The sequence below is a fragment of the Suncus etruscus genome, chromosome 1, assembly GCF_024139225.1.
Source record: "Suncus etruscus isolate mSunEtr1 chromosome 1, mSunEtr1.pri.cur, whole genome shotgun sequence".
In the NCBI taxonomy this organism is placed as follows: domain Eukaryota; kingdom Metazoa; phylum Chordata; class Mammalia; order Eulipotyphla; family Soricidae; genus Suncus; species Suncus etruscus.
This window is the reverse complement of record NC_064848.1, coordinates 138,618,777-138,631,295: the sequence shown is the minus strand read 5'-3', so window position 1 is coordinate 138,631,295 and position 12,519 is coordinate 138,618,777. Positions and strand designations below refer to the sequence as shown.

Here is a 12,519-nt window from a genome sequence, read left to right as displayed (position 1 = left end):
CATGCAAGGCAAATTTCTTTACCCACTATACTCTCTTGTCCCAACAATAGCAGAATTTTTTTTTTTTTTGGTTTTTGGGCCACACCCGGTAACGCTCAGGGGTTACTCCTGGCTATGCGCTCAGAAGTCGCTCCTGGCTTGGGGGACCATATGGGACACCGGGGGATCGAACCGCGGTCCATCCAAGGCTAGCGCAGGCAAGGCAGGCACCTTACCTCTAGCGCCACCGCCCAGCCCCAGATTTTTGTTATTGTTTTTGGATCACACCTGGTGACACTCAGGGGTTACTCCTGGCTATGAGCTCAGAAATTGCTCCTGACTTGGGGAACCTTATGGGACTGGGAAATTGAACTGTGGTCTATCCTAGGTCAGCACGTGCAAGGCAAATGCTCTACCGCTTGTGCCACCACTCCAGCCCCAACAATAGCATTTTTTTTTTTTTGGTTTTTGGGCCACACCCAGTGGTGCTCAGGGGCTACTCCTGGCTGTCTGCTCAGAAATAGCTCCTGGCAGGCACGGGGGGACCATATGGGACACCGGGATTCGAACCAACCACCTTAGTCCTGGATCAGCTGCTTGCAAGGCAAACACACTGTGCTATCTCTCCGGGCCCCTTTTTTTGTTTTTTGTTTTTTGAGCCACACTCGTTTGATACTCAGGGATTACTCCTGGCTAAGCGCTCAGAAATCGCGGTCCTTCCTTGGCTAGCACTTGCAAGGCAGACACCTTACCTTTAGCGCCACCTCGCTAAATAGCATTTTTATACCTAATCAAATGACTAAGAATGGATGTGTTCTAATAGAACTGCTATGAAAACCAAAATATGGAATTTGTAGAATTCTAAGAGGTAATAAAATATTATTTTTGGTTTGGGGCCACATCCGGTGGCACTCAGGGATTCTCCTGGTTCTGTGTTCAGAAATTGCTTCTGGCAGGTCAGGGATTGAACCAGGGTCAGTCTTGGGTGGGCTGCCTAAAGGGCAAACACCCTACAGCTGTGCTATTGCTCTGGCCCTGTAATAAAGTATTTTTATCTTGTGGATTTTCACTTTTTCCTTTTGTCATTGTGATGAAGGAGGAGACGATATGACACACACTTGGTGGTGTTTGCTCCAGGGTCAAATACGTTGGTAGTAGTATTCACACCAGTGGTGGAGGTGTACTAAAATCACACACATTTTGTTGTTATGTGGCATCACATAGCAGTGCCTCTAGATCTCACTTGGCATGTGGGATGATGCTGTGACTGGGCACTGAATTTGCCTCTGCAAGACAGGTATGCTACCATCCAGGCTGGGTACCAGGCCTGGTATTAACCCAAGTTGCTCCAATGCATTTTCCCAACCACTTAAGAATCTAAGGGCTGGTACCAGAATGATAGCACAGCAGGTGTGACATTTGCCAACCTGGGTTTGATCCCTGGCATCCCATAGGGTGTCCCAAGCCAGCCAGGAGTAATTTCTGAGCACAGAACCTGAGTGCTGTCAGGTGTGACCTCAAAAAACCCTAAAAATATACAGGGGCTGGAGAGAGATCCCAATAGTTGGGGGTGATTTCCTTATTTTGTTCAGAGATTTGAGTTCCAACCCCAGAACCACATGGCTCTCAAGTACCACTGGGACAGGGCCGGAGAGATAGCACGTCGGTAGGGTGTTTCCTTTGCATGCAGCCAACCCAGGACAATGGTTCGAATCTCATTATCCCATATGGCCCCCTGAGCCTGCCAGGAGCAATTTCTGAGCACAGAGCCAGGAGTAACCCCCTGAGCGCTGCTGGGTGTGATCCAAAAAAACAATACAACAAAAATAAATCAAGTACCTGGGCCAGAGAGATAGCATGGAGGTAGGGTGTTTGCCTTGCATGCAGAAAGACGGTGGTTCGAATCCAACATCCCATATGGTTCCCCAAGCCTGCCAGGAGCGATTTCTGAGCGTAAGCCAGACATAAACCCCTGAACGCTGCTGGGTATGACCCAAAAACAAAAACAAACAAACAAACAAAAAATCAAAGTACCACTGGGCAGGCTCTGGCAGTTCCCTCTACTGCTGGATCTGAACAGCATCATATTACCAGCCTGAGTGTTGAACCACTAGGCTTGGTTTCCTTAGTATTGCTGGGAGTGAACTCTGGGATCCACTGGATAGTACTTAGGATCCCCCTAAATATAAGAATGTAATTTTGTTGTAGTTGTTGTTTTGGGCCACACCTGGCAGTGCTCAGGCATTACTTCTGGCTCTGCACTCAGAAACTGCTCCTGGCAGGCTCAGGGGACCATATGAGATGCTGAAGATTGAACCCAGGTCCGTCCCAGGTCAGCTGCAAGCAAGGAAAATGCCCTACTGCTGTGTTATCTCTTCGGCCCCAGAATATAAGATTTAACTTAGTTCAAACTGTACAAATCATCAGTGGGGCTGGCATTGTGGCTCAGTGGTAGAGAACATGCCTTGCATGTATGTGAATCCTCAGCAATTTTGTTTCCATGTACCACCACAAAATTGTCTGTGAGGCCAATTCTGGTTCATAGGCTACATCATTTGCTGATCCCTGACCTAGAGATTAAAATGCAATATGAAAAATTAATTATATTGATATTTTGTTTTTTGGGCCACACCCAGTGATGCTCAGGGGTTACTTCTGGCTATGCGCTCAGAAATCACTCCTGGCTTGGGGGACTATATTGGACATTGGAGGATAGAACTGAGGTCCGCCCTGTGTCAGTTACGTGCAAGGCAAAAGCCCTACCACTGTGCCATCGCTCTAGCTCAATTATATTGATTTTTGGCTCCCATCCAGCAGCATTGGGTGCTGCTCCTGGATCGGTGCTTGGGAATCACTCTCACTTGGGGACCGAGACCAAACTTCTTTTTTTTTTTTTTTTGTTTTTGGTTTTTTGGGCCACACCCAGCAGTGCTCAGGGGTTACTCCTGGCTGTCTGCTCAGAAATAGCTCCTGGCAGGCACGGGGGACCATATGGGACACGGGATTCGAACCCAACACCTTAGGTCCTGGATTGGCTGATTGCAAGGCAAACGCTGCTGTGGCTATCTCTCGGGCCCTAAACTTGAGGCTCACACATGTAACGTATGCACTCAGTCCTTGTATGTATATGTGTGGGTGAGCTACACCTGACTATGTTGGTAGTTAAACAGGGTTGCTGTTGGGATATCTATATGCAAGGCAAATGCCCTAACTTCCCATAATATCCAGCCCTTCACTTATGTCTAAGCTATGTCTTGGGCCTCCTTTTCTATTTTTATTATTTTGGCATTTCTTTTTGAGTCCCTGGGGATCAAATATAGAACCTCATACATACAAACTGTGCTCTACTATTAAGCCACATCCTTTCTGTTGTTCTTGTTGAGAATCTCTAGTAGGGAGGGGAATGAGGTCTGAATGAATAATCAACTTTTTTTTTTTTTTTTTGCTTTTTGCTTTTGAGCCCATACCTGGCAGTGATTAGGGCTTGCTTCTTCTGGCTCTATGCTCAGGGATCACTCCTGGCAGTACTTGGGGGATCATAAAGGATGCAAGAATTAAACCCGAATCAGCAACAATGCAAGGTAAGTCCCCTATCTGTACCATCGCTCTGACTCCCAAATCAACAGTTATTGATCCACTCACATTGAGCAAGCCTGAGCCTGTGCTTTACATACATGTGGACTCATTTCACCCTCACACTCTGGCATGTGAGAGATGAGGGTTTTCCCATGTGAGAGATGAAAGTTTCAAAGCAGGGGCCGGCAAGGTGGCGCTAGAGGTAAGGTGTTCGCCTTGCAAGTACTAGCCAAGGAAGGACCGCGGTTCCATCCCCCGGCGTCCCATATGGTCCCCCCAAGCCAGGAGCAATTTCTGAGCGCTTAGCCAGAAGTAACCCCTGAGCATCAAATGGGTGTGGCCCGAAAAAAAAAAAAAAAAAAAGAAGAAAGTTTCAAAGCACAGAGAAGTAAGAGCAGAGCCTGGCTGGTATAACTCACCCACTAGGGTCCAGTACCCTCAATCTTGAGTAATCTTGCTATATAGTCTTGCTGGTGAAACATCCTGTGTCTCTTGACAAAAAGAAACATTTTTTCCCCCAGGCATCCACATGGAGAATTTTTGTCCTGCCAGCTCCATTAAGAATGTGAACAAAAAGTTACAGAATATTCTGAGTTCTGTTTCCATTTAGAGGCCAGAGGACAGATGGCACCGTCTTATTTAGTCAGGAAGTCACTGTCCCTATAGTGTTGAACAGGATTCTTTCCTACACATGCTGTGCTTTTAGACTTTGGGTTCTTTTTCTTGTATTAAAAATAACTATTTTTCATACAACATGTCATGGATTTCTTCAATCAAATAAAACTCTGGCTAATTATTTAAAGGCAACTTCATCACAGCCTGCTCAAGCAATCTTGTTATACTGAACAGGATTGGGGCCTCTGAGTGGTCAGAACATCTGTGGGCTTGGAGAGACAGTTCAAAGGTTATGGCACTTGCCTGACTACAAGGGACTGCAGCCACACTGAATCCTGGCACTGCTTAGGATCCCTTGTGGCCCCTGAGTACCATTGGGTGTGAATCTTTCCCTCCCCCCAAGAAGAAAGGTGTATTTTAGATTGGTTTGGTCAATTGCTATGACACCTCGAAAACCATAGTAATCTCCTATAACCTCCTCATCTCTACTACAACACACACACACACACACACACACACACACATGATCTATCTATCCCCTCATTCCTAACCTTTCTTCCTAGCTGAAAAATATTTGAAAAGTGTTAGAGAAATGTACTTAATACATGACCTTTTCTGTTTGTTTGGGGGCCACACCAGTGATACACAGGGGTTACTCTTGGCAGCTCTGCATTCAGTAATCATTCCTGGTGGTGCTTGGGGACCATATGGAATGCTGGGTGTGGAACCTGGGTTAGTCTCATGTAAGCACATGCTGTCCTACCTCTCTAGTTCACAGAGTGATTCTTTGAATAAATGAAACTAGGTTGGAGAGACAGTACAGGCAAGGCACTTGCCTTATAAGCAGCCAATCCTGGTTTGATTCCCAGCCCTCAGGATCTCCCGAGCACCCCAGGTATTATTTCTTACTTAGCATAAAGTCAGGAACAGTCAATCCTTGAGGGCAACCCAATTTCTACCCCCCACTAAAATAAAGGAGAGGGTATTTTGGAAGAAAGGAAAAGGTCCATGAGGGAGATAGTCAGGAGAGAAACTTGAAATAAGGCTGCAGGGACTGGAGCGATAATACATATGTAGAGTGTTGGCCTTACAAGAGGTAGACCCGCGTTCATTACTTAGCATTTCAGATGGTCCCCCAGGTCCTCCAGGAGTAATTTCTGAAACAGAGCCAGGAGTAACCCCTAAGCGCTGTTGGGTGCCCCCCCCCAAAAAAAACCCCCCAAAACCAACCAAACAAAAACAAAAACAAATAAAGCTGCAGAGTTCATGTGCATTCTCCACTGAGAAAACAAATTAGCTTTTTCCCTAGTGTAGCAGGGAGGACAGCCTGACAGAGAAGCTTAAATGCATATACAATTTCCAAAGTCATTCATCAGCATGCAATCAGGGACCCCTCCCATGAAACTAGTCTTATGCAAAAGATGTGTTTGGGGGTGGCAGGATTTTGTATCCCTACGGTCCCTGCCTTGGGAACTTTCCTAAGAACTTTCACAATTCAGAAGTAGATCTCTTCAATTTTTTGTTTTGCTTTGTTTTTTAGCCACACCCAGTGGTGCTCAGGGGTTACTTTTGGCTTTGCACTCAGAAATCGCTCCTGGCAGGCACTGGGGGACCATATGGAATGTCAGGAGTCAAATCTGGGTCTGTTAAGGGTCAGCCCCATGCCCCTCTCCTTCAATGATTTGAGAACTAATCTTGGAACCAGAGAGATATTATGGCAGGTAGGGCCTTTTGCCTTTTCAGGTAAGAAAAAAAGAAAAAAAAGAAAAGGAAAGAAAGAATTAAAGAAAGAGAAGAAAGAGAGAGAGAAAGAAAGAGAAAGAGGGCCCGGAGAGATAGCACAGCGGTGCTTGCCTTGCAAGCAGCCGATCCAGAACCCAAGATGGTTGGTTCGAATCCCGGTGTCCCATATGGTCCCCCCTGCCTGCCAGGAGCTATTTCTGAGCAGACAGCCAGGAGTAACCGCTGAGCATGACAGCCAGGAGTAACCCCTGAGCACTGCTGGGTGTGACCCAAAAACAAACAAACAAAAAACAAACAAACAAAAAAAAACAAAAAAAAGAAAGAAAGAGAAAGAAAGAAGAAAGAGAAATAGAAAAGAAAGAAAAAGAAAGAAAGGAAACAGGAAGGAAGGAACAAGAAAGGAGGGAGGGAAGAAAAGAAAAATAAAGGAAAAAGACAGTCTTTGTTCTTAATTCCAAGAAAAAAAATTAGGGGGCCAAAGTGATAGTTACAGTGGGTTAGGGCATTTGCCTTGTATGAGGTGACCTTGTTTTGGTTTCCCCAATCCTTGAGTGACTCCTGAGTACAGAGCTAGGAATAACCCCTGAGTACTGCCAGGTGAGGCCCAAAAACCAAAACCAAAACCAAACCCAAAACCAACAAACACCAAAAACAAACAAACAAACAAACAAACAAAAAAAACAACCCAATGTTTAGGTTAGAAAGTCATAGCCAGGGGCCGAGAGAGATAGCATGGGAGGTAAGGTGTTTGCCCTTGCATGCAGAAGGTTGGTAGTTTGAATCCAGACATCCCATCTGGTCCCCTGAGCACTGCAGGAGCGATTTCTGAGTGTAGAGCCAGGAGTAACCCCTGTAGTGCTGCCGGGGTGTGACCAAAAACCCAAAAAAAGAAAAAAAAAAAGAAAAAGAAAAGAAAGAAAGTCATAGCCAGCTTATTAGAATTCTGGATATATTCCAAATTACAGGTAAAAAAGCAAAAAAACCTCAAAAATGATAGGTGGAGTGCTCGCTTCAGCAGCAACTTATACTAAAATTGGAATGATACAGAGAAGATTAGCATGGGCCCCTGCACAAGGATGACACGCAAATTTGTGAAGCGTTCCATATTTTAAAAAATAAAAGAATGATAGAGGATTAATAAAATCTAATAAAGGACTCAAATAAATTAGAAGATCTAATAAAGATCTTTAAAATGAGAATCTAATAAATTATTCAGGCTGGAGAGAAAATACAAAGGTTTAAAGCACTTGCCTAGCACTTCTGTGGCCTTGATTCTAGTTCAAGTTCCAGCACCCTCATATGATCCCCCAAATAGCACCCTCCTTTCCACAAAGAAAAAGTTTACTCATTTTTCTCTCCACTGCCATCCTAAAAACAATAATCTCAGTAAAATTAATTTATTTTTCCCTTAAGTTTAGTTGCAATTAACATGGCCAATTATTTGTATAAGCACATTAAGGACAAAGATGACATAAATTCTTTTCCTTAGCTTTGCAGAAACCTTTTTTTCCCTAAAAAAAAATCTTACTTTGGGCTCTTAATGGCCTCTCAGGACTCAGGAATGTGGCAAATCTCACAGAAACCACCTTGGACCTATAAATTTAGGGGTTATTTCCTTTTTTCTTGAGTTTCCCCTTAATGTCTGGGATTTTTTGGCCTGCCCAGGGGCTACTTTCATTGCCCCTCATAATAGACTGAACCTATAAGCAAGATTTATCAGGATGGGCTTTTTTTGGGGGGGGGGGCACACACGGTGTGCCAGGGGTTACTCCTGGCTCTATGCACAGGATCGTTCTTGGCTTAGGGGATTATACGGGATGCTGGGGATTTAACCCAGATAGGCCACATGCAAGGCAAATGTTCTATAATGAAACCAAGTTGCCAAAGTCTATAAAAGATGTAATTTACCAGGTTACTTTAGTTTTTTTCCTTTTTCTTTTTCTTTTGTCTTTGGGCCACACCTGGCAGCACTCAGGGGTTACTCCTGGCTTTGGGACTCAGAAATCGCTCTGGCAGGCTCAGGGGACCATAAGGGATGCTGGGTATCGACCTGAGTCCATTCCGGGGTCGGCTGTGTACAAGACAAACGCCCTATCACTGTGCTATCTCTCCAGCCCCCTACCAGATTACTTTAGATAGCAGTTCGAAAGGAAAAAATTTCTTCCATTGTGCTGGTCTATTCAAAATTTCTAGAACTGTGTTATTCAGCCATCTCAGTGAATGGACAGCTGTCAGTTTATTATTGCCTTTTTGTTGAGAAGCCACCTGGCTGGCTTGTCACACTGTAGGAGCACAGGAATATATCATTCAAATCCCTTCTAGGTACTTTAGAACTGGACACAGGAGCATGCATCAAACAAAATGATAAGAAATAAAGGAACATAACTGCTTACAGATGAGAGGTCCAGCAAAGCTAACTCCTTTTTTTTTTTTTTTTTTTTTTTTTTTTACATAATGTGTTAAAACATGCCAAACTAGGGCCAGAGTGATAGCACAGAGGTAGGGTGTTTGCCTTGACTTGGTAATCAGGGACAGATGGTGGTTCGAATCCCGGCATCCCATATGGTCACCTGAGCCTGTCAGGAGCAATTTTGAGTACCGAGCCAAGAGTACCCTGAGCGCCGCTGGGTGTGGCCCCAAAACAAAACAAAACAAAAAAAGCCAAATAAAATATATTAATCAGTCTTACAATAGTCTTCCGATATTTTTGCAAAACATGATTTTTTCCCTTTTTTTTTTTTCTTTTTGTATTTGGGCCACACCCAGCAGCGCGCAGGGGTTACTCCTGGCTCTACGCTCAGAAATCGCTCCTGGCAGGCTTGGAGGACCATATGGGATGCCGTATTCGAACCACCGTTCTTCTGCATGCAAGGCAAATACCCTACCCCATGCTATCTCTCTGGTCGCCCCCCTTTCTTTCTTTCTTTTCTTTCTTTTTTTTTTTTGTGTGGTTTTTGGGCCACACCCGGCGGTGCTCAGGGGTTACTCCTGGCTGTCTGCTCAGAAATTGCTTCTGGCAGGCACGGGGACCATATGGGACGCTGGGATTCGAACCGATGACCTTCTGCATGAAAGGCAAATGCCTTACCTCCATGCTATCTCTCCGCCCCCCCCTTTTTTTACTTTCTTTTTAATGCTTTTTTTTTTTTTTTTTTTGGTTTTTGGGTCACACCCGGCGTTGCTCAGGGGCTACACCTGGCTGTCTGATCAGAAATAGCTCCTGGCAGGCACGGGGGACCATATGGGACACCGGGATTCGAACCAATCACCTTAGGTTCTGGATCGGCTGCTTGCAAGGCAAACACCACTGTGCTATCTCTCCGGGCCCTTAACTGCTCTTTTAATACATCATTTGCTGCAAGCACTCTCTAAATAACAAGAAAAAACTCTCCTTCAGTTCTTACTTCATATTCCTTAATGACAAAGAGGAAGAGCAAGTGAATAAGTATTGTTTTCAGGAGTTTGATAAGTATTTGTGGGTTGAATGGTGGTTACTCAAGACACCTGCCCATGTTCTTCCTCAGGAGCTGTGACTATTGTTATCTCTTATAGCAAAAGATATTGTAAATGAAGGACCTTGAAAGGAGTTTACTGTGTATTATCCTGATGAATCTTAGATTAATCAGCTTATCTTTTATAATAAAGATGGGGGAACTTTAAGAGAAAAAAAGTTATGTGATTATGGAAGAAGAAATTAGAGTGATGTGCCCCAAAGCAAGAAATGCCAATCAGGATGGAAGAAGCCAGGATTGGATTTGGCCTCAGGAAGGAAAATCTTTTGGACTTCTGGTAGTGAGAATACAGTTTTCTTGTTTTAGTCATTCAATTTCTAGCAAATTGTGATAGCAACCCTAGGATATGAATTCAGCAGAAAATCAAGTGCAGCAAAAAACTAATACTAGCCGGGCACCAGCTACTCAGGAGGCTGAGGCCGGAGGATTGCTTGAGTACAGGAGGAGTTCTGGGCTGCAGTGCGCTATGCAGATCGGGTGTCTGCACTAAGTTTGGCATCAATAAGGTGACCCCCCCCCCGGGAGCGGGGGACCACCAGATTGCCTAAGGAGGGGCGAAAGGGCCCAGGTCGGAAACGGAGCAGGTCAAAGCTCGTGCTGATTGGTAGTGGGATTGCGCCTGTGACTAGCCACTGCACTCCAGCTTGGGCAACATAGCGAGACACTGTCTCTAAAAAACAAAACAAAACAAAAAAAAACCCAATAAAACTAATACTAGACTTATTCAAGTTTATTGACCTGAAGTACTGAATTCCATTGTAGATATTCAGATCTTTACCCTTTGATTATTTGAGACACCCACTGGTACATCGGGACTACTCCTAACTTAGTATGTGGGGCTCTTTTGGCGGGGACGACGACCATGCAGTGCTGGAATTGAACCTGGGCCTTCTGCATATACAACTCACTGAGGTAGTTCTCCAGCCCCAAATCAGGAATTCTGATAGAATATCAGAGACTACTAAAATTTTACTAATAGAAAGTAAAATAACTTATTCCTGACATCACTGAAAAAAAACTGTTTTTAAAAATTCACCAATTGGGGTCCGGAGAGATAGCATAGCGGCATTTGCCTTGCAAGCAGCCGATCCAGGACCAAAGGTGGTTGGTTCGAATCCTGGTGTTCCATATGGTCCTCCGTGCCTGCCAGGAGCTATTTCTGAGCAGACAGCCAGGAGTAACCCCTGAGCACCACTGGGTGTGGCCCAAAAACCAAAAAAAAAATTTCACCAATTAGGGGCCAGAGAGATAGCATGGAGGTAAGGACTTTGCTTCCATGCAGAAGGACGGTGGTTTGAATCCCCATGTCCCATATGGTCCCCTGAGCCTGCTGGGGGCGATTTCTGAGTGTAGAGCCAGGAGTAACCACTGAGCACTGCTGGGTGTGACCCAAAAACCAAAAAATAAAATAAAAATGCACCAATTAGCAAAATAAATAAATAAATAAAAGGCTGGAGAGATAATGCAGCAGTAGGGCATTGTTTGCCTTGCACATGGCTGATCCAGGATGAATCTTGGTTTGATCCCTGGTGTCCCATATGGTCCCCCAAGTCAGGAGCGATTTCTAAGCACATGGCCAGGAGTAACCCCTGAGCGTCACCGGTATAGCCCAAAAAGAAAAAAATATCACCAATTAGGACTTACAGGACTTATATAGGTCAACATATTCCAAGGTACTGGCATTTATTATGTTTTACTTATATAAACAGCTTTGATCTTTCCCATTGTTCTACCCTATCTTGGTATTTTACCTTTCCCTTATATTGTTCAACTGCTATCATATAAATAGCTCAGTGCTGAGTGATGAGATGATAAGGGAAGTAAATTATTGTCTTTACTGTTACTATATTCTTTTTTGGGTTGAGGGAAAATAAGAAAAAGAGACCCAGAGGCAAAGATTACAATGAATGTGTGTATAAATAATGAAATGCCTACTTTTTTTGTTTTTGTTTTTTGGGTCACACTGGGCAGCGTTCAGGGGTTACTCCTGGCTCTGTGCTCCAAAGTTGCTCCTGGCAACATATGGCTCGGGGGACCATATGGGATGCCGAAATTTGAACCCACATCCATCCCTAGTCGGCTGTATTCAAGGCAAACACCCTGCCACTGTGGTATCGCTCCAGCCCTGAAATCCTACTTTAGCCATATTCACTCAAAAATGTATTTTGATGATCTTCACATTGAATAGAAAATTAATTTGCATTAAATACATAAAATAGTATTAACTCCTAATATTTGTTTATAATTAAGTTTTATAATATTTTGTGAAAAGTTCTTGAATTACAGAAAAAATTCTCCTAACACATTCTAGAAAGGTACGACCTAGATCAGTTGTATAGATAGAACAGATGTTAATGTTAGAAGTACCCAGTGCTTCTTAGATAATGAAAGAATTTCTTGGGCCCGGAGAGATAGCACAGCGGCGTTTGCCTTGCAAGCAGCCGATCCAGGACCAAAGGTGGTTGGTTTGAATCCCGGTGTCCCTTATGGTCCCCTGTGCCTGCCAGGAGCTATTTCTGAGCAGACAGCCAGGAGTAACCCCTGAGCACCGATGGGTGTGGCCTAAAAACAAAAACAAAAAACAAAACAAAACAAAAATTTTTAGCTTCGCAAATCACACTGAAGCACCTAACTTTACAGAAGGCCAAAGGAGTTGTAAAAATTCCACTTAACTCAACATGAATATAACTTAGTTGGTTACTTATTCCATCATTTCAATGCTACATACAAATCTGGTTGCTATATAAAACTGTATTATTTCCTTGCCCATGCTGCCTTACTAATTTTGTCTGCTTTATTATAAATAAAGCCATCTCAAGGACTAACAAAAAGGATTAAAACTCATCACAGTCACATGGGGGGGGGTGGAGAAACATAAAGCATCACAAACACTCACCTAGAGAATTGTCTTTAGAGCAATGGTTATTCTTAGATGAAGACATTGGGGAATAAACAATAAACAAAAAAGTTACAACTGAAATTATCAGCATAAAGCTCTGAAAAGGGAAGTTTCAAATGGTCCCAAGAAAGTTACTGAAATTCTCAAGAACTCCTACGAAAATCCAACTTCCAATCTCAAGAACTCACTGGAAAA

At 43.9% G+C, this 12,519-nt stretch overlaps 1 non-coding gene across 1 annotated transcript; it reads left to right on the top strand.

Annotated features, from left to right (window-relative positions):
• Positions 1–6,915: 6,915 nt before the first annotated feature.
• On the top strand, positions 6,916–7,024 carry LOC126027061 (U6 spliceosomal RNA). Its single transcript, XR_007502191.1, has one exon. It is a non-coding gene; the product is annotated as a U6 spliceosomal RNA (small nuclear RNA).
• The last annotated feature ends 5,495 nt before the right edge of the window (positions 7,025–12,519 follow it).